The 19,338-nt window shown below is 40.9% G+C and overlaps 1 protein-coding gene across 8 annotated transcripts in view; it reads right to left on the bottom strand.

Annotated features, from left to right (window-relative positions):
- GREM2 (gremlin 2, DAN family BMP antagonist) overlaps positions 1-19,338 on the bottom strand; it is a 102,972-nt gene that overhangs the window by 76,522 nt on the left and 7,112 nt on the right. The window contains exon 1 of one of the 8 annotated variants that reach the window (XM_005607946.4): positions 2,963-3,284. The exons of 6 other annotated variants lie outside the window; for them this stretch is intronic. The gene's annotated coding sequence lies outside the window, so the exon portion shown is untranslated. Of the gene's footprint in view, positions 1-2,962; positions 3,285-19,338 lie in introns of those variants that run through there. One more of the 8 variants, XM_023632407.2, reaches the window with a different exon arrangement.

The following is a 19,338-nucleotide window of genomic DNA, read 5'->3' as shown; positions in this document are numbered from 1 at the left end:
AGCCTGTTGGTTAAGAACATGAGCCGTGGAGTCAGAAAGCCTGGGTTTGTAACCCAGCTCTGCCATTCAGTTGCTGTGTGATCTCAAGCCAGTTACTTAACTATTCTGTTTCAGTTACCATCTGCAAAGTACAGCTGATAGTACCAGTCTCATATGGCTTCTGCGAAGATTAGCAGGGCCTGATACATAGTAAACTGAGTAGACTCAGCTATTAAGTCCAAACGTTTTAAGTCAAATTGACACCTACTAAAGGTTTAAAGAGGGTTTATAGCTTCATAACAATGTTATTAAAAATATACGGAAATGAATAACTTTTTAATTAAACTAAGTTGTACAATTAATGAAAACTAATTAGTTATTAAATTAGCAAATATAAAATATTTAGTAATAAATATATAGTAATAAATTAATGTACTATAACGTATATAATTATAAATATAAAAACTATAAATGAATAGAATAATATTATAATATATTATATATTATAACAAATATAGATAAATAGAAATACTATACTATAAATAATACTATATATGTAAAATATATATTATTTATATAATTATATTAATAATATATAATAAGTATTGTATTATAATAAATAATATTTATGTAATAAATAATTTTATTTATTAATTTTTTATTAAAAACAAATTATTTGTCTGAATTTTGTTGCTTTAGAATTCAGGAAGAATTTTTTAGATGAAATATTGCTTTATCTAAGAATTAAACTTTCTCAGTTCTTGGAATCAAGCTTTTGTATGCCTGTCAATTTACATATATAAATAGCTGTTTTCTGAATATGGGTTCTGACATCAAATTTTCAATGCAGAGATTTCTGCCTTTTTAAAAGAGATGTTAATTACAGAATACACCTATAGGAACAGGTATTTGATTTTGGTGATTCTCAAAAATAAAATATTTACATTAATAATTTAGTAAACTCTTCAACAGATTTCTGTTTGGAACCTACAAGGAGATTCTGTAACACGTGGCTCTCTGACTTCAGAATCCACGAAGGCTCATTAAAGCATCGATTGCTGGGCTCCACCCAGAGTCTGATTCAGGAGCTCTGGGCTGGGGGCTGAGAATTTGCTTTCTAACAAATGTTCAGATGCTGCTGCTGCTACTGGTCAGGAACCCACACTTTCAAAACCACTGCTATAATTCATTACAAGAATTAACAATATTGGATTCTTATTGTCTGAGTTGGATAAAACTTTATTATGAAATCTGTTATACATTTTTCTTCTCTTTGATCTAAGGCCCCCAATTTATTTTTAAGTATATAGCTCTTGAATTCCAAAGGGCACATTAAATCTAAGAGAATCTATTTCTCAGAAACCATTTCTGGATTCCAGTACTGATTTTGTTTCCACTTTAGATTTGCTCTTCTCAAACCTCTTGTATTTATTTCTCTTCCTCACCACCCCTTCTTAGTTTGCAGGTGATGCCAATCTTCCTTTATGGGATTTTAAGATTTTGTTTCCCTGGGTGAGTCCTAAAAGAGTTATTTCCTGTATCTACCTGCATGTTGCCTTGTAATCTATAATTACAACTTTGAATCACCATTTGAAAGTACAATTTCTGGAAGGTGACACTTTGGAAATAATCTTTCATTGCAGAAAATGTTGCTTATCCAGCATAGTAGGCGTTAATCTCATGCAGGAAAAGGTGCAGAAGAGAATGAGAATGTGTTTAGCCTGAGTAAACATCAGAAGTATCCAACCACACAAACATTATTTAGGAAAAATGAAAAGATGTGGCAAATAGCTACTGAGAAATTGCCAATTTCCCTATCTAAGCAGACCTTGCTGTGAAGCGCTTTCCCTGCACGTGCATGGAAATCAAACAGACCCGGAATCGGTGTCTTTGTCGAGGCGAGGGTGCCATGCATCCAGCGAGGCTTGAATTGCTTTCTCTAATTTGCTCTGATGGCCAAATATGTTCTGTATCAATTCTGGTTTCTAACCTACCTTCTTCTGCTTTCTCCTTTCATCTTGCTCATCTCCATTTGATTGTGTCATCTATTTCTGAAGCTGCCCTCTGCCTTTCGAATCCTTTAGAGATGTGGCTATTCGCTTCCCCACATGAGGCTGGAACAGGAATCAGCGATAACCACGGTATGCTTTGTCACTACTGCCATCCTGTCTTTCTATCCCCTCTCATTTCGACAGTTTCCCTTCCATTTGGAAAAAAGAGCATGGTTTAGTAGAAAGAGTGTGGCATTAAAACGAAGCTCTAGGTTCCCATCCATCTATTGCCTGCACGATCTTCATCTGAAAATTTAGGTTCCTTATCAATTGAAAGAGTCATCGTAATTGCTTGATTACACAAGGTTGCAGTGAGAATCAAGTCAGACAATCCAGGTAAAAGTTCTGTAACCTACATGTCAGGGCTGGGACTGGGGTGAAGCAAGTTTAGGGTGCAAAGCGTCAGGAGGTGCTCAACCTCAGGGCCCTGGGGTGCAGGGCGTGAGGGCCGCCTTCAATTGTTCACCCTTAACTGTTGTTGTCATCTGCAACTCAGCTGTGACCAAAGGGTTAAAATCTTAGTGCAAGTGACTGGCAGTAAACAGGTGAAATACTCTCCTTTCACCCGATAGAAATGTACTTAACAAAGACTGTGGTTTTGAGATTAAGGAAAAAGAAGTAAAGTTCCTGGCTGGTGGAGGACCCCTCAGAGATTTGTGACGGATACGTGGTGACCTCCTCCACCCAAGGATGAGGCCGGTCCTTGGTATGAACATGGAGCTGAGAGCACTAGTCGGGGAGGAAGCTCACACACGTCAAACGAATTCACATCCAGTGAGTTCCTTCTCGGAACAGGGTTCCCACTTGGACCCTCAAAATAAAATTTAAAAGAACTTTACTATATTTAATTCAGAACCCACATTAAAAACAAAACAAAACAAAAAACAGAAACCACACACAATTAGAGCGGGAAAGCCCTCTCTTTGACTTACCCTGGAAACTGTTATGCTTCACAAGCAGATTTAAGGAACATTTCTCTCTGCCTCCGCATAACGCTAAGACAAAGATAACCACATAGTGACAAAGCTAAATCGTCTCGGGAGGGTAGAGTTCCTTGCTCACTAATGATTATCATCTGCCAAGAACTAGCATGCTATTAATACTTGTAAAGCTCGCTGGACTAGAAATCCATTACTAGCAAAAGTACAAGTCCATTTTTATTCTAGGTAATTAATCTAATTTGACTTTCTCCTGAGCACTGCTTAGCAGAAATGGATCCTGACTGTCTTCGCTGCAAGGAACAAGTAGATCTGTGGAGACTTCTCACCGGGGTGACCTCAAAGCACAGGGCTCCCTCTTAATTATGCGTTCAGTGAATTCTCCAAGAGCAAAGTTGTCTAGGACTGTGTTTATTAGCAGAGAAGATACCCATGCTGGAAGCAGCCATCAGCAAGCAGGTGTAAGGAAGGGGGTGTGTAGGGAAGGAGGTGGGCGTGGGGAGAAGGGCCGAGGAGACCCATGAACCGGGCTCCCAACTCCAAAAGAAAATAACAAATAACCAAACTCTGCACGTTCACGGTGACTTTCCAGAGAACACAGAGTTGGGGTCAGTCAGCTTTCCCCCTCATGCCTCTGTTGCTTCCTTCAAAGAGAGCCGAAAGAATATTTCTCTTGCTATAAATAAGGTGGCTCTTGAAGAATGAAGTTCAAAAGTGTTGATTTCAGTTCTTTACCCAATCTCTACTTAGGATGCCTGTGGCAAAGACACTACGTGTTTAAAAATGCCTTTGCCGAGCTCTCATCAGTCCTATTCTTCTACTGAAAGTGAATTAAAGTGGAAAAATCAGAGAGTCCAGCAAAATGAGGGAACGATTTAATCTATATCAATTACCAAAGCAATCAGGGGAGAATTCTGGAAATATGTATGGCATATATTATAGATATTTCTGGATGAAACTGATTTTACTCTCTAGTATGATTATTTGACTGATCTTACTCTTGGATCTGATTATTTTTTTTCTATTCTGAAGTTAAGTCTTTCTAAGCAATACAGATCAATTAGAGGAAAATGGGAAAATATAGATAAGCAGAAAATTACAACCACCGAGAAACCTACCACCCCAAGATAACCTCTGTTAAAATTTACACCGTGTATATAAATATTTCCTTCCAGAATTTTATGTGTACTTATATATATATATACACCTTCTTTTTCAAAATTTTTATAACTTGTGTTTCCAGTTTCATAAGCATCTTTCCATATAAATGAATAATCTTTAGTACTTTATTCTCATTGGCTGCATTACGTTGCATTGTGCAGGCATAATTTATAGATGCTAAGTTTAGATTAGATTGAAATATACTATAATGAACGTCATCTTTATTAGTTCAGATAGACTGCAAAATGCTTAACTTTCTTTTTCTTAATTGTGAAAAATACCCTATCTGTGCTGGATACGATCTTTATTTGGAAGAGATCATACTTAGGTAATACAACCTCTAATCTTTGGCCTGTATGGAGATCTACTGGAGTAGAAGATATCAGAACTCCGCCATGTTCCCCAATCTCCTTACCATTTCTGTGCACTCGGATCTGGGTCTCAAGAGCTAGCACCTTCCTCTTTGATGGAACACTGCTGTCAAGCTGCCACATGGACCTCACTCTGCCTGCAAGCACAGGGAGCTGGAAGCACCTGAGATTTCATGCCCTCCCAGGGTGGGCATCCTTAACCCATGATTGACAGATGTGGGAGTATTAATGTCTCAGCTCTTTCACCTCTAAGCAGGGATGATTCTGAGGTGTGTGGTTTATACTGTTTTTCAGTGTTGCCCCACTGGATTAAGAGCCATTTGCCCGCTATGGTTTCTGGTTTAAAATGCACCCTTTATTGATTGCCCTCCTTTACCTGATCACTTCTTCTGTCACTTAGTCTTGTTCTTTGCACTTCCCAATACACTGTTTACAGTTGCATCCTGGGCTCAGTGTCTGCTTCTGGGGAGACTCAGCGAAGACACTTGTTATGGTCGCTTCCACAGCAGAGATTCTGGAGGCCTGGGCTCCAGCTGTTGCAGAGGTAATGTGGGAATTCTAGTTGTCACGTGGGAGTAGTCTTCATACTTCAATCAGTGTAACGTTTGGTGCTTTCACAGAGAAGCAGAGCAGTGAAGCCCATCTTTATTTTTCTCGTGGAAAAACTGTTGACCCTCTGAGGTTATAAATTTTGTACGAGATCGTGCAGCTAATTAGAAGACGAGCCAGTGCCAGACGTATGTTTTCTTACTAAACGATTGTACTTCCACAAAATAATGCTCATGTGTCAAAAGTGAGATGCACCTGGCATGAATATGTTGCCTCAATTAATTTTAAGAAGCCTAAACTTTGAAATATGGCATATTTGAAGCATTTTAAAAGCGTAGTTATTTGTTTAATAATTATATTTCATTCTTAACCCTCGTCTCTACCTTTTTCCTCTTTATATCGCTTTCCCAGCATCTCTTTCACGTTCTTTGTTACCTAAGGGTGAATTGTCTGTACTAGGCACCATAAGGGGTCATAAACTTATGATTGCCACTTAGCCGAACTTTAGTAGGTTGGACTCATGGGGGAGAGTGGCGTGCATAAATAGTTATAGTTCAAGGCAGTGTGTGCTAAGCACGCTAAGAGAGGTGGAGGGTCCTTTGGGAAGACAGAGGAAGGAAAGATAAACTCTGGCAGAGGGTGAAGGGAAGGCTTGACGGAACAGGTGGCCTTTAAGCTGGATCTGGAAGGATGGGTAGGATTTCAACCAGCGGATGTCAGGGTGGGGGTGGGGCAAGGGAAAGGAGCAGCATGAGCAAAGAAAAATGCAATATGGTGCAGGGAACGTTGAGAGGAGAGGGGTAACTGGCTCACAGAGCACAGGTGGGAGACGGAAGAGATGTGTTTAAGGTTACATGGTGGACGACCCTCCCCTCGGGGAGTTTTGATTTTATTTGGTGAATAATGGATCTCTGAGCAGGAAAATGTCATAATTACATTTGTATTTTAAGAATATTTATCTGAAGCTAATTTCTTTATTATTAGATGCTCTTCGTTGTGCCGCACTCAGTCATTCTTTTAATATCAAATAGAATTCCCATAGAATAACATCAGAGCTCTTTACCATGGCTATGTCACTGTATAGTATCTGCCCCCTGCCAGCTTTTTGACCTCAAATTGTGCCACTGTCATTTTCACACTAAGCTCTGAGAGTAATTGCCTCTAGAAGTTCCTAGAAAACACCTGGTCCAGCTCCTTCCTGGCTGAGGGAATTTGTACTTGCTCTTCTCCCGGTCTCCATTTAACTGACTTCTTCTTAACTGACATTTCCTCAAAGGAAATTTTCCTGCCCACCCAGTCTTAAGCACCCCCAGTGCTATTTTCTCCATAACGATTTATTTTCTCTCTATTTTTCTCCCTCTGCCTCTGGATCCTACAGTCATTGTTTTTCAAGGTATCCCCAGAGCTTGGCAGAGTGACTAACACATAGAAGATGCTCAGAATTACTTACTGAGTGAATAAATTGAATGAAGTGGAATTAATGTTGCTAGAAAACTGGAAAGATGAGCCATTGCTTTGAGGTATACCTAAACAAATTATTCAGCATCTAATTATGGAGCTTTGCATGGAGGAGTCTGGAGCATACTGGCTCATGTGTGTAGAGTATCTGACAACTTTGGCCTTCCTTCCTTCCTCGTGTGAGTTGATGCATCATTTCTAGGTGGAATTTCCTCTCAGTACATTTGTTCCTGTTTCCTCACATCTCCCACCTCCAACATTTTCTGGCCATTATTTCAACTAAGTGCTAGGCTTGGTCATTTTCCTAATGATCTGGAAATGGATTACTCTTTTGCAGATGGCCATGGATTGAGTTGCCCAAGACCCGGTCGTAAGTCAGGACTTGCTGAAAAGACAGGGAGTTTTTTGAAGTGGAAGGGGCCTTTGGAGGTCATCCAGCAGCTTTTGAAACAGCTCCAGCAGCCAAACTAGTAGGCCCAGTACCTTCCCGGGCAATCTGGTTTCCTGATTTACTACGAGCTATGGAGCTGTTTATGATGCTTTTGATAGAAAATAAATGACTCTTAATTCTATCCTACGATGAAGTTCATATTTGAAATGTTTGAATAGGTTTTTCAGAGCACGGTTCTACAATCGGCTATAAAATTTTACAGTCTTGTTCCAAGGATAGAAACGTCTGTGATTGGAGCCTCCACTCCTGGCTACAACTGGAAGAATGATAAAGGGTGAGGCTACAGCTGAGAGACACTCCTTCCTGGCTTTGGAACCAAAAATGCTAAAGAATCAAAGTGAAAAAGGTATGTAGGTTTGATTTGAGACTACTTCTAAAATGAAGTTTCTCCTGGAGGGCGAATGAAGTAATACTAATGAACACATCCCGTGATTTCTAGAGTGAAAGACAGTCTGACCTGGAAGACACGGTCACTAAGCCGAATCCACGTGGAAGGGGATTATTTGCTGCATAACTGTTTTTATTGTGCCGGTGGACACGAGACACCACCGTAACAGGGGCATTTTGGATATTCCGGGGGAAGTTCTGCCTTTGTTTATCATGTTGAACTTCCTCATTCTCAAAAATATTATTCCTTCCCATAGCTCCATAACATAATCAAATTCATTCTCATCGCTTCAAAGTTAGAATAACCCAATGAACACTTTTTTTTTTTTTTGCTGTCACAGGATCTATTTGCTCTTTATACAGATTTTCAACAAGTCCTCTGTTTGTTTTCTTTTTACCTTTCGATGCCTCCCATGACCTATTTCTCCCACCTCCCACCCTTTGCCTCTGACAACCAACAACCTGTTCTCTGTGTCTGTGAGCTTGGTGGTTTTCTTTTTTTTAGATTCCACATATAGGTGAGATCATATGGCATTTGTCTTTCTCTGTCTGACTTAGTTCAATTGGCATAATGCCCTCAAGGTCCATCCATGTTGCTACAAATGGCAAGATTTCCTTCTTTATTATGGCAGAATGATCTCCCATTGCATATCTGTAACACAATTTCTTCATCAATTCACCCGTCGATGGACTCTTAGGTTGTCCGGGGTTGGCAGAAAGACAGCATCCATGGTTCCGAATCGAAGTTAAAAGTTTGTATTTCTTAGTCTTGTGCCATTAAAGTTGCTCCTCCCATATCCAATCATCATACCTGACATCTTTGAACTCAGGCAAGATCTGGAAACCACGCCAAAACGATCTTTAAATAACTAAAACAGGCAGAGCAAATTCCGCACACAAAATCTCACCCATTTTTCTAGAAGGCCATCCTCCCCACAAGGCTGTGTGCTTTTATTTCATACTTAATTTTAGTAAGCTTAGTCACTTGGTGTGCCGTTGCTAATACAGCACATTCACAGGGTGATTGTGAGGAGAGAGGACGCCAGCCCTGCGGGGAGGGACAGGCAGTGCTGTCACATGGTTCAGCACCGAGCATACAGAGGCGAGCGCTCTCCACCACACGCGGGTTACACGGCTCAACTGCAAGGCATTTACAATGGTGCCTGGTGCAGAGCAAGCATTCCACCGATGCTTATTAAGTAAACGTAAATAAATTTGTATCTCTACAAAAAATGAAGGCCTAAAGGAGGGTACCTGATGTCACCCTGCATTCTCTAGGATGGCAATGCCTCGATGAAGGACAATTTCATCACCCTTAGTACACCATGTTTAACAGGGCAGGGAAATAAGTACCACTTTTTGAAAATATTTCCATCAAAAAAAAATCTAAACCAAAAAATGAGCAGTTAGAATGGTACATTTTAGTTATTTTCAAAATTCACTTAGGTGAAACTCCAACCTTTGATATCATCTGATAAATAGAGTTTTGTTGTAGTCTTTCTGTTTGTCATTTATTCTTTGATTTCCTGGTTAACATAGAGAATCTATAAAAATTCTGCAATGTGATGGAAAGTACTTCCTAGGGACAGCATTGTGTGTGGAGTCCATTTGTCGTGGGAGAGCAAGCTCAGGGCAGAGTGGGGGCTGAGGCTCTCATCCAGCTCTGGCCTTAACAGCGACCCTGACCCTAAAGCAAGGCTCTGCATACCTCATATACTTAGGTGCCTCCAAAATGCTGTCAGCTTGGGGCCCTCTCCCGCTCCCCACTGCAGAGACAGGCAGCTTTCAAGACACAGAGGCCACTGCCGCCCTTTACACTTCGGTGTTACGGGGGAGCAGATTGTACCGTAGCGGGAGGCTCAGCACTTTGCCTGGAATGTCTCCACCCCACCCCTCTGCTCCCTGATGACATTCTGAGTGTTCGTCAAGGCCCATCTCAAATGTCTCCTCCATCGTGAGGCTTTCCCTCCTCTTGCGCTCCCCATGCACCACTGGAAAGGACAAGAGCCTTCTTTGTGGCCCGCTATCACTTGGCTCCGCTCTCTTCCATGACATATGTAGCAGTGTCCTCTACAAGGAGGCAGCAAAGCATGGCGGCTGTGAGCTCCGGCTTTGAAACCTCACACTCTGAGGCCTGAATGCTCTTTCCACCAGTTCTGTGTGGCAAGACCTTGGATGTGTTTACCTTGCTGAGTCTCACCATCCTGATTTGAAAACCCAGCATTATACTGCCTACTTCATAAGATTAGGTGAAGATTAAATGAGATAATGAACAAAACTCAATCAGCAGAGTGCGTGTCATATGGAAAGTTCTCAGTGAATGTTCGTTAGCATTGTTACTATTACTGATGTAAATTATGTATGTGTCTTTTTTTAACCAAACTGTGAGCATCACTGATGAATCCCTAATAGTGCCTAGCCTCGTCCTGGCACACAGTAGGTCCTCACTGTTTGTAAATGAATATATGTGATTGTTCTCAATTTCAGTTAGATGACAGATGTGATTTGCAAGGACTATGATATCTTTAAGAGCTTATACTACCTTAGTGACCAGACTTCACTCTTTTTTCCATGCCTTTGTTTGCCCTGCAATGGCCCAGCTTTTGCCTGTTGTCCCGGTGTAATTATGGATTGCATCCTCTTTCACTCTGAGAAGCGGTCTGGTTTGGACAATACATTTCACGGTCACCTCAGTTTAGAGAGGAGCCACATCAGCTGTGTTCCCAGACATTCAGTTCCTCACGCACCACATTTGGCATCATGGGGAGCAATCAGCAGCTGCAAGGAGTTGGAATCCTTCACACAGAGGAAAGCTCAATAAATAGCTGATAGAAAAGAATAAGTGGATGGAAATTGGGTCATTCTTTATTCTCTCATTTTATGGAAATAAAATAGGGAAGAATATTGGATCTGAATCTAAGAGAGTAGGAAAATTCAACTGAGAAACTCTTGCTGCCATTTAGAAGGAGAGATAGGATAACTACATGGGTAGAACATTAAAGAATTTAATGCTAAGTCCAAAATAAGATATAAGGGGAAGACTGAAGAAAAACTCCATAAGCTTACATATTCTCTGTGGCCTCACATGTACTTATAAATAATATTTTCAGAGACTCCTACAGTGAAATTTAAAGAAAGAACTTAGTTAGAGTCTTCTTCTTTTTTTAAATACTAGGCAATGTGGTACACTGACCTGGCCCTTAGCAAAAGAGGTGAAGTAGATGTTTTCTTCACTAACTCTCAGCCTCCTTTTCTTAATTTCTTTTGCTCTCTCAGTGTTGTACCCCATTCCCTCCCCGTATACCCTCTTTCCTTATGGCCCCTCCCCCTGTGCACCTGTAAACCAGCCTGGGCAACCCAGGGCTCTTTCGGTCAATCTTCAAATATCCCAGCAGTACTTTTTTTCCAAGTCATACTCCAAACTATGGAATGGAAGGTGTTATTCCCTATTAAGGGAATTTCAGGCACTAAAAAACCCATTGGGAGGGCAATCTGGGGATGAGGATAGTGTTCTGGAACATGTCTGGAGGCAGCGTATTGAGTGCATGGAAAGCATGGGTTTTGGAGTAGGGCTGAGTTGGGTCTGAATTCTGGCTCCATTTTGTTGGCAGTGTGGCCTTGGGTCTTCATTTATATCAAAGGGAGAATAATAAGACTTGACTCTAAGGGTTGCTTTGAAAATGAAATATGATTGTTTGTAAACACCCGATAATGCGGCCAGGTCATAATCTAGCATGAAGGTTTTGTGTTAGAGCTTTGGCGGTAGACAGACAGAGGGCCTAATTTTTGCTTAAGGGGAAATAACCTGACTCTCAGGCTTCTGGAAAACAGGATAACAATGCTCTTCTCAGGATTGCTGTTAAGGCTTAAATGCATGTAAAAGACTTACTCCAGTCTTTGGATTACAAGAAGTCCTAAATAAAAGTTGTGGCTACTATAATAACAGCTATAATTAGGTTGTCCTGCTATTGTATGGGCTCAATGAATGATAGAATTATTTTTGTTGTCATTTTTATTGCGTCATTAGCATCCCTGAATTCATTTGGGAGGTGGATATCTTCCTGATTTAAACATAAGGTAGAATTCTGAATCTAATCAATCATTTCCTATAATATTTCTTATATTGGGAAAACTTAGCCAATATTTGAGAGATCCTTATATTTTTCCAGGAAGAAGCTAAGGAACTGCAAAACCCTAGAGAAATTACTTAACTTTTTCTGTCCCCAATTATTACTGACCGTGGTCATTCGTGTGAACCCACCCAATATAAGAGGGTGATGGAATCTAGTTTTAATGCCCTCTCGGGCCGTGGAGAGCAGTGCAGCACCCTCCAGGTAAACTTGGGTTATGAAACAGGATTCCAATTCAGCTGCCTCCTGTCACGTAGATGGACCCAAACTTAGCCTCTGATAGAAAAACAAACATTTGGTTATCTCTTTGTGCATACTTAGGGGAGAGGGGAAAAAAAGAAAAATAGAAAAGGATCTGACCTTTTGATATTTCCTTTCTCCATCCTGCGTTCTGGCCGGTGCACAAGTAAATAAAGGCTGGAAACGACCAGCCTGCTCTGCGGTTCTTCCTCACGAACTAAAATTCAGCCAAAGCCAGATATGCAACCAGAAACACAGTATTACTACTCTGCTGAGGCACACTGCCTACCTCAGATCATGTTTTTCCAAAGAACTACACCTGAATGTGACTTGCTTGGATTCCAAAAATCACTTTTTATGATCGTGGTTCCAATCCTTCTAGAAAAAGCCAGAAATGAGACCACTGTCTCTGGTGTGCAGCAAAACCAAGAAGCCAGAGTGCTCAGAGGGCAGAGTGCAAGAGGCAACTCCTCGGCCAGAGGCAGGCAAACAAGCAGGATATTTTAGATGCCGCAAACTATATACGTTTACTCATCCTTCAAGGAGCTAGGTGAAAGTTGCACAGATGATCGATTGTCCTGTCACAAGGACAGCAAAAAGACGGAGCTGCTAAAGAAATGATGTGTGAGAGTTGTCAACTGCCGAGCACAACAAGCCATTATCCCTTCCAGTACAATCCCTACCAAGCAAAACTAGAGACGCACGTTTTCCTTTTTGCCCTGTTCCCACTGCACTTTGCTGGGAGGTAGCCCTTGCTATTGAACATTGCTGGTGTTTGTTCACTCCCAGTGGACTGGAAGCTGCTGGAGGGCAGAACTATATCTCAGTCTTTTTTATATTCTCAGTGCCTGGCATATTGTCACACTCAATAGATGCCTGTTAAATATATATAAATCAGAACTCTGACAAAATTGGGCTAAAGTTCTAAGGTGATGGCCAATTTGTTGGCATTCTCTGTGACTTTGTTATATGTACAGGATTACAGATGCTTACTTTCAAATCCACGTGCTCTAAGTTGTTCATTTTTTCATGCACCCCAAGCATTTTCAATGCACTTACTTTATGCCAGCTACTGAAAGGGTTCCACAGATGGGAAAAAACCTTTTGCCCTCCTTTAGTGAGATTATTGAGTCTGTGTCATGAATCTCAGTCTATATATTCAGAAGCCGCCCTAATAAATAGTTTTGGGTTTATTTAATAGTTCTGGCTGTCATTTGAAACAGAAAATCAGTTCAACACCACAGCAGTTAGTATTGACTAAATAGCTCGAAACCTCAATTGGCCAATGTTTTAATCATATGGAGACAATCTGAATTTTACTGCCATCAGGAAACAACAGGAATATCTAATGTGAGAATTAGGAATGCATATCAATTTTCACAGTGCAGTTTGGTAATTATGAAAGCACACTTTCTTGTCGTCATTAAAGGGGCTTTTTGGTAGCCAAACTATTGTTCTGGTGTGCAGTGAGTCCAAAGCTTCCACTGGCCTCTCTACCTTTGATCTTTTGAGTTTCTGAAGTTGTAGGATTTTGCATGCTACACTGATAATCTGGGAAAATGTACAATCACTATAAAAGGAAATTTTTCTATTAGTCCAAGAATAATCGTTTATAGCAAAACCACCTGACAGAAACATGTGGGTGCATATCACCCTTGTGAAGACCAAAGATATTTTTACAACTGAGGATTATTTTCTTCCCTTTGCACAAATCCATATGGTGCCTATTCAAACATCAGTCATCAGCAATGCTGTCTTATTCAACCCTAGGAAAAGAGTTCACAATTTTTGCTCCAAATTTGGGTAAAAAGGACTTTTTATTAGAAGTTAGTTGTTTTATCTTCCACAGCCCAATTACACGAGGTCAATGGCATGTAAATTCAACTGGCGTAGGATGGCAAACAAATGACGTAGCCATGGAATATGGCTTTTCTGCTTTGGCCATATTCTGCTTGCTCTCTGCCCTGCTCCCTGCTGCTTTCTCTCCTGGACTCAAAAGTCTGCTTTACTCTGCAAGGGATAGTACTGCCCCCACAGTGAACAGTCCGTCTGTTGCTGACCCATGTAGTCATCTGGGGGCACCATGGGTAAGGACTCCTGCACCTCATTCGTTCATTTATTCATTCATTGAATAGAGAATAATGAGGGAGGTGCCTATTATTTACTGGGGAGTCTGTCCCAGGTGGATGTCTGGTTCCAAAATAAAAGGAGAGAGTAGGCAGAAGGAGCACTGTGCCAATGTGACCAGGCTCAGGAAGAGAAGGATGTTTTCCTCCAGAGAGTGAGAAACAGAAGGGGGAAAGTTCTGGATAGACTCTGACCCAAATTTCTTTCTTTCCTGAATCCTGTCCAGAGGATGCATTTATTGGTTAAAATCATTCCAAGTATGACCAAATAAACCAGTCCAAATGGGGCATTTGGACTAGAGAAGACACTAGTGTTGGGGATGGGGAAAACTTGACTGCATATATCCCATCCTTGCTCCAAGCAGAGGGAAGGAGAGTCATGTCTAACACTTCAGTAGGCCCAGATGCACCATAGCACCTGGGAACCTGGGAAGGAGAATCGAAGGCTCCTCTACTCCTCCTCCTACTTGATTCCATTTTCCATTTGTTCATCACTTGAGCTGAAGGCATTTCTGGGCTTCTAGAGACATTTGGGACTCTTTCAATGGGCCTTGGAGAATTTAAGCTCTGGGATTATTTAGCATTGCAGAGAGCAGGAGAAGAAAATCACCCAAATTAAACAACAACATCAACAACAGCAAATTCTACTGCAGTTACTCAAAGTCCTTCTACTGTCCCCAAAGCAAAATGATTCCTCCTCCACTTTGGCACATAGCCTGCAGGCTGCACCTTGGACCTTTGTGAAATCTGTCTTACGACACGTCAGGTACTGTTGATTTAGGCTCAGCCTAATAGTGAGGGTTCACTGGGGCGCATGGTGTAGGAGAGAGGGCAGTAGACGGGGGATGGGGAGCCTGGGTTCCAGTTCTACTTCTACAACAAACTAGCTTGCAGCCTCAAAATGCACACAGCTTTCTGGGCCATCAGTTCCTTATCTGCAAAATGAGGAGATTAAATAAGTTGTTTCTTTATATCTCTAAAACTCTATGAGTTAGAAGGCATTAAACATGTAACAGGCGTCATAGGTGGAGAAAACAGAAAGGAAATTATGAAAGTGGCACTGTGTGATCTGCCCAGGCCTTACTGGAGCATCAAGAATTCTTCGCTGGAAGCAACACCTCAGTCTCTAAGACCCACGACACCTTCTTCGTCCACATCTTTACCAATTCTATCCAGTTTTCACCTTGTGCTCTTATAATTGACATGCGTGTCTTGTCTTCCCCATTAGCCATAAGCTCCTTGAAAATATGGCCCATCATTTGACATTCTGCCTTGTCTAGCTCTGGTTCCATAAATATTTGTCAAATAAATCAGTGGTTCTGTGAAGAGTGTTTAATTCACTCTTCTTCCAAATAATTATTATTTCCATTTAAAAGATAAACTTAAGACCCAAAGACTGTTATTTTTTTTAATCTCAGTTCACAAAATTGGATGTGAACTCCCAGTTCCAAAGTATTCACAGCAATGAGCTGGTCTTTTAGCAAACATTCCCAGTTACTCATTCTGAAGACCTTTGCTTCTCAGCCCCAATCCACTAACGTCAAAAACCTGCAAAAACCAAAAAATAATAATAGTTGCATTTTTGTGCCTGGGCTGAAAACATTATCCTATGTAATTCTTAAAACAATCCTATACCATTTTAGATGAGGATTATTGATACCAAGTGAGTCCCACACAGATAAGAAGGAGGCAGGTTTATCTGACTCCAAAGGTCGTGCCCCAAGAGCAGTGGCGCACACGCTCTCTGTGTTTGATTGTCTGCCCACACAGCCTACCTGCACTCTTCTCTCCGAGTCTCTAGCATGAACCTGAATCAAAGCAAGGCGACAGAGCCAAATTACTGAAGGAGACAGCGGTGTTTTAGAGCTTTGTTGTGGTGAAAAGGCAGTGAATCTTATTTGGAGTTCTTAAGCTCTTGGGTTGCTGCGTACTTAGTCACTTCATGGCTGTGTGAAGTTAGGAAATTCCCTGAAGGTCAATGAGACTCAGTACTTTCTTGGTAAAATGTGGACAATAGCACTTACCCCAAGAAGCTGTTATAAAAACTCAGTGAGATGCTGTATGTTCAAATACCTAGAACAATACTAGAATGCATAGTATGTGCTCAAGAAATCCTTCTCTCCCAGTTGTCCTCTCCAGCCCGAGCAACGCCTCCAAACAATGCCCGTGACCACAATGGAGGCAGGCCACACTGGCAGGGACACCTTGGCATCCTCTAATAAAGAGAACTCCTCTTGTCCTCAACTTAAGTAAGTCCCAAATAAAATACTTTACCTCCCTAGAAATTACCAGAACCTGCCAAGGCCCCAGCAATCCTGAAAGCTATTTGCTGTCAACACTTCCAGTGAGTTGAATAGGGAGACGTTGCTCATTTTACCATTAACGGGAGACTTTTCTGTGGTTTTTATTTGGGTCCTCAGTGGCCCAGAACTTAACAGTATGACGTAGGAGTAACGTTTTCCCTGAGCCCATCTTGTGATGATACTTACATTGGGTAAAATCAGAAGTATTCTTTTTCAGATTTGTCTTCCCTAATTTATTCTTTAAAAAAAGGGGCCACTGATTTTGCAACAGTAGTGACCTCTATAGGGGCATTTATTCATTCATTCAGTTGCCAAACATTAAGCATCTTGTACCAGAGACACAAAGATGAAAATAATCATGGCCCCTTAAATATCTCAGAGTACAGCAGAGGAGAAAAGATCCTGCATTCCAGTGCAGGATGGAGCTATGGAGAGGAGCCCACACCAATAGGCTCTGACTCTTCCAGGCACCAGCCAGCCCCGATCATCCACTGTGGCCCTCAGCCATCCAACTCACACATCCAAGTAACTACTGATGTTGAAACCAACCCCGTTACAAACACAAAGATTCGCGGCATGAGGTATGCCCTCGGGGCCTCTTCCCTCCTTACAGAAGCTGGTTAACTGGCTCAAAGTGGTGCAAATTCAAGTAGACGAAAGAGATAGACTTTTCCTTGTCGCCTTGTCTTGACCATGTAGAGCGTGAGTGCTGGGTGGCAGCATCAAGGCCCAACTCTATATTTGATGCACGACTCCCCTTGACTGAATTCCACCCAGCACGCACCCCAACCCCTGCCAACACAAGCTTCCTTGGTTCACATGCTGGCCCATTTCATTTGGAGCAACTTCAGGTGTTAGAAAATTTGTTATCTAATAAACCAAATTTACTACGCTATAGACTTTACATTTTTTTCCCCATGGACCCCTTTTGAGTCTGATGAAGCCTAAGATCTCCCTCTCAGAATAACGTTTCTAGGTTCAGAAATATATAATATTACATAAGAAACTATATATATGAAACTATATATATGTATGTATGTAGATACATATACATGTACATGTATATATATCATGTACATATATTTATCAATATATTTTAAAAACTAAAGTGTGATATAGATTTATATGGTCTTTTTTATAAGTGTACTAATAATAAGATCTAGAAGCAGGTATAATAACTACCATAATTTTGAAGTACTGATATATGTGAGCGATATTTTGAGACATCTGTATCAACTGTAATGTGATATGAACATAGCTCTGATTTCTACTGGTGACAAAGCCACGGTTCTGCTGTACTACTGTGGTTTCTTGCTCACATTCATAACTAAAGGGAATGTGAAATTTCAGTTACAGGGTAGTCAAAATAAAGATGCAATTTTTTCCCATTCAAATCCACTGATTCGCCTGAATCCTTATAGATTCCTCCAAGGCAAAGAACTCCTATTAAAGAGATTTTTAAAAATCTGCCCTGTGCAACCACATAGAGCAAATTAGTCCTCTTGACCTCATCTGCTTTTTTTCTAAATTAAGTCTTCCAATCCAAAAATGACATTGTTTCTAGAATCTTCAGTAACTTTATGACTTTACTCTGCATGAGCGAGAGTTTGTTAATTCCTAAATTAAAGCACTGAGCCCAGAAGGTCAGTGAGCATGCCAGTATGGTACGACCAGCCCATGTAACCCCAGAGGCATGATGGATAAATTTGCAGGAACACCTTGGCATCCTCTAATAATGAAGTTTTCTTTCAGTTGGGAGAATAAAAAGCTGTCAAAAAGGTTGATTTAGTATTTTAAAGTCAAAGCAGTAAGGTCTTTTTCTACAGGAGAATTAATTTTTTTTTCCTGAGGAAGATTTGCCCTGAGCTAACATCTGCTGCCAATCTTCCTCTTTTTTTATGTGGGCCACCATCACAGCATGGCCACTGACAGATGAGTGGTATGACTCTGTGCCCAACAACTGAACCCCGGCTGCCAAAGTGGAGCACACCGAACATTGACCACTAGGCCATCGGGGCTAGCCTGAGAATTAATTGATTTTTAATGACAGTTTGATTTTCTTACTGAAATGATCATTTTAAATAGGTGTGTGTAACACAAGGGGTGAAAAACACAAGGCAAAAAGAGAAATTTTTTTCCAGGACAAATGACTGTGTTTGTCCCTTGTGTAGCCTACGCGAGATGTGTTTGTGTAAAGCCTTTGGAAGACTGGGCCCGTCAGCGGATAAGCAGGAGTGTCTGTTCCCAGCTGTAAATGAGATGTACCTGTATCTCAATGGAGATACAATTCATTAAGCACCAATTCTGTGCTGGGAGATTAAAAAAAAAAGTTAGAAATGGCCTCTGTCCTCAAGGGAACTTACACAAGGGAGACGAAAGTCATGCTACCTGGCGGAAGGCGGGGGGAGTGGCGGGGGAGGGGGAGGTGGTATACCTGAAATGATGTAAAGTAAAGATTTGAGCTATTATAATGAATAGGCGTATATTGTCAAATGGCTTTGTTAATAAGGCAAAAATAATACCATGGATTTTCAGAGCATCCTGTGTTATAATACTCAGGAAACACCATTAAATTAGTAGGTTACTCTTGGTCTTTCCCACTACTTTTGAGCTCTTCACTATTATACCCTATAACCTTGCACAGCGCCTTGCACATAGTATCTTCTCAATGTAGATTTATGAATAAGTGACTGAAGGCACAGCACACTCTGGGAAATGTTGCGGGGAGGGGAGGTTGGTTTGAAACTCAGTTCTGCAACTTGCTTAGCTGTGTGACTTTTTGAAAGCTCTTAATTTCTCTATGCTTTAGTTATCTTGTCTGTACAATGGGTATGAAAATAATAATATTAGTTAGGACTTTTGTAATGATTAGATGATATCAATAAAGTCTTTAGCAAATAATCTTCCTTCAAGAAATGTCAGCTATTATCACAGAAGGAAATGTGTAGACCTGATGTTGAGGGCTGGAATGAGATCTTCCTTGTGGAGAGTGAACTGGAGAGACTGTAGGCTTTCCCAAAGGTCACACCTCAAGTGAGGAAGACAGGAACAGGGCCAACCCAAGGCTCCTAAGTTTCTCTGGTCAATAAATCTTAATAGCAACCAGATAACACTCTTCTAGGTCAAAGGAGTCTTAACATCGTTTCCGTCCGAAACAAAGCGAAGTTTCTTGTCTGCTTCTTCCAAAGTTTATA

Source organism: Equus caballus, chromosome 30 (assembly GCF_041296265.1).
Source record: "Equus caballus isolate H_3958 breed thoroughbred chromosome 30, TB-T2T, whole genome shotgun sequence".
Taxonomy (NCBI): domain Eukaryota; kingdom Metazoa; phylum Chordata; class Mammalia; order Perissodactyla; family Equidae; genus Equus; species Equus caballus.
This window is presented reverse-complemented; position numbering and strand designations above follow the sequence as displayed.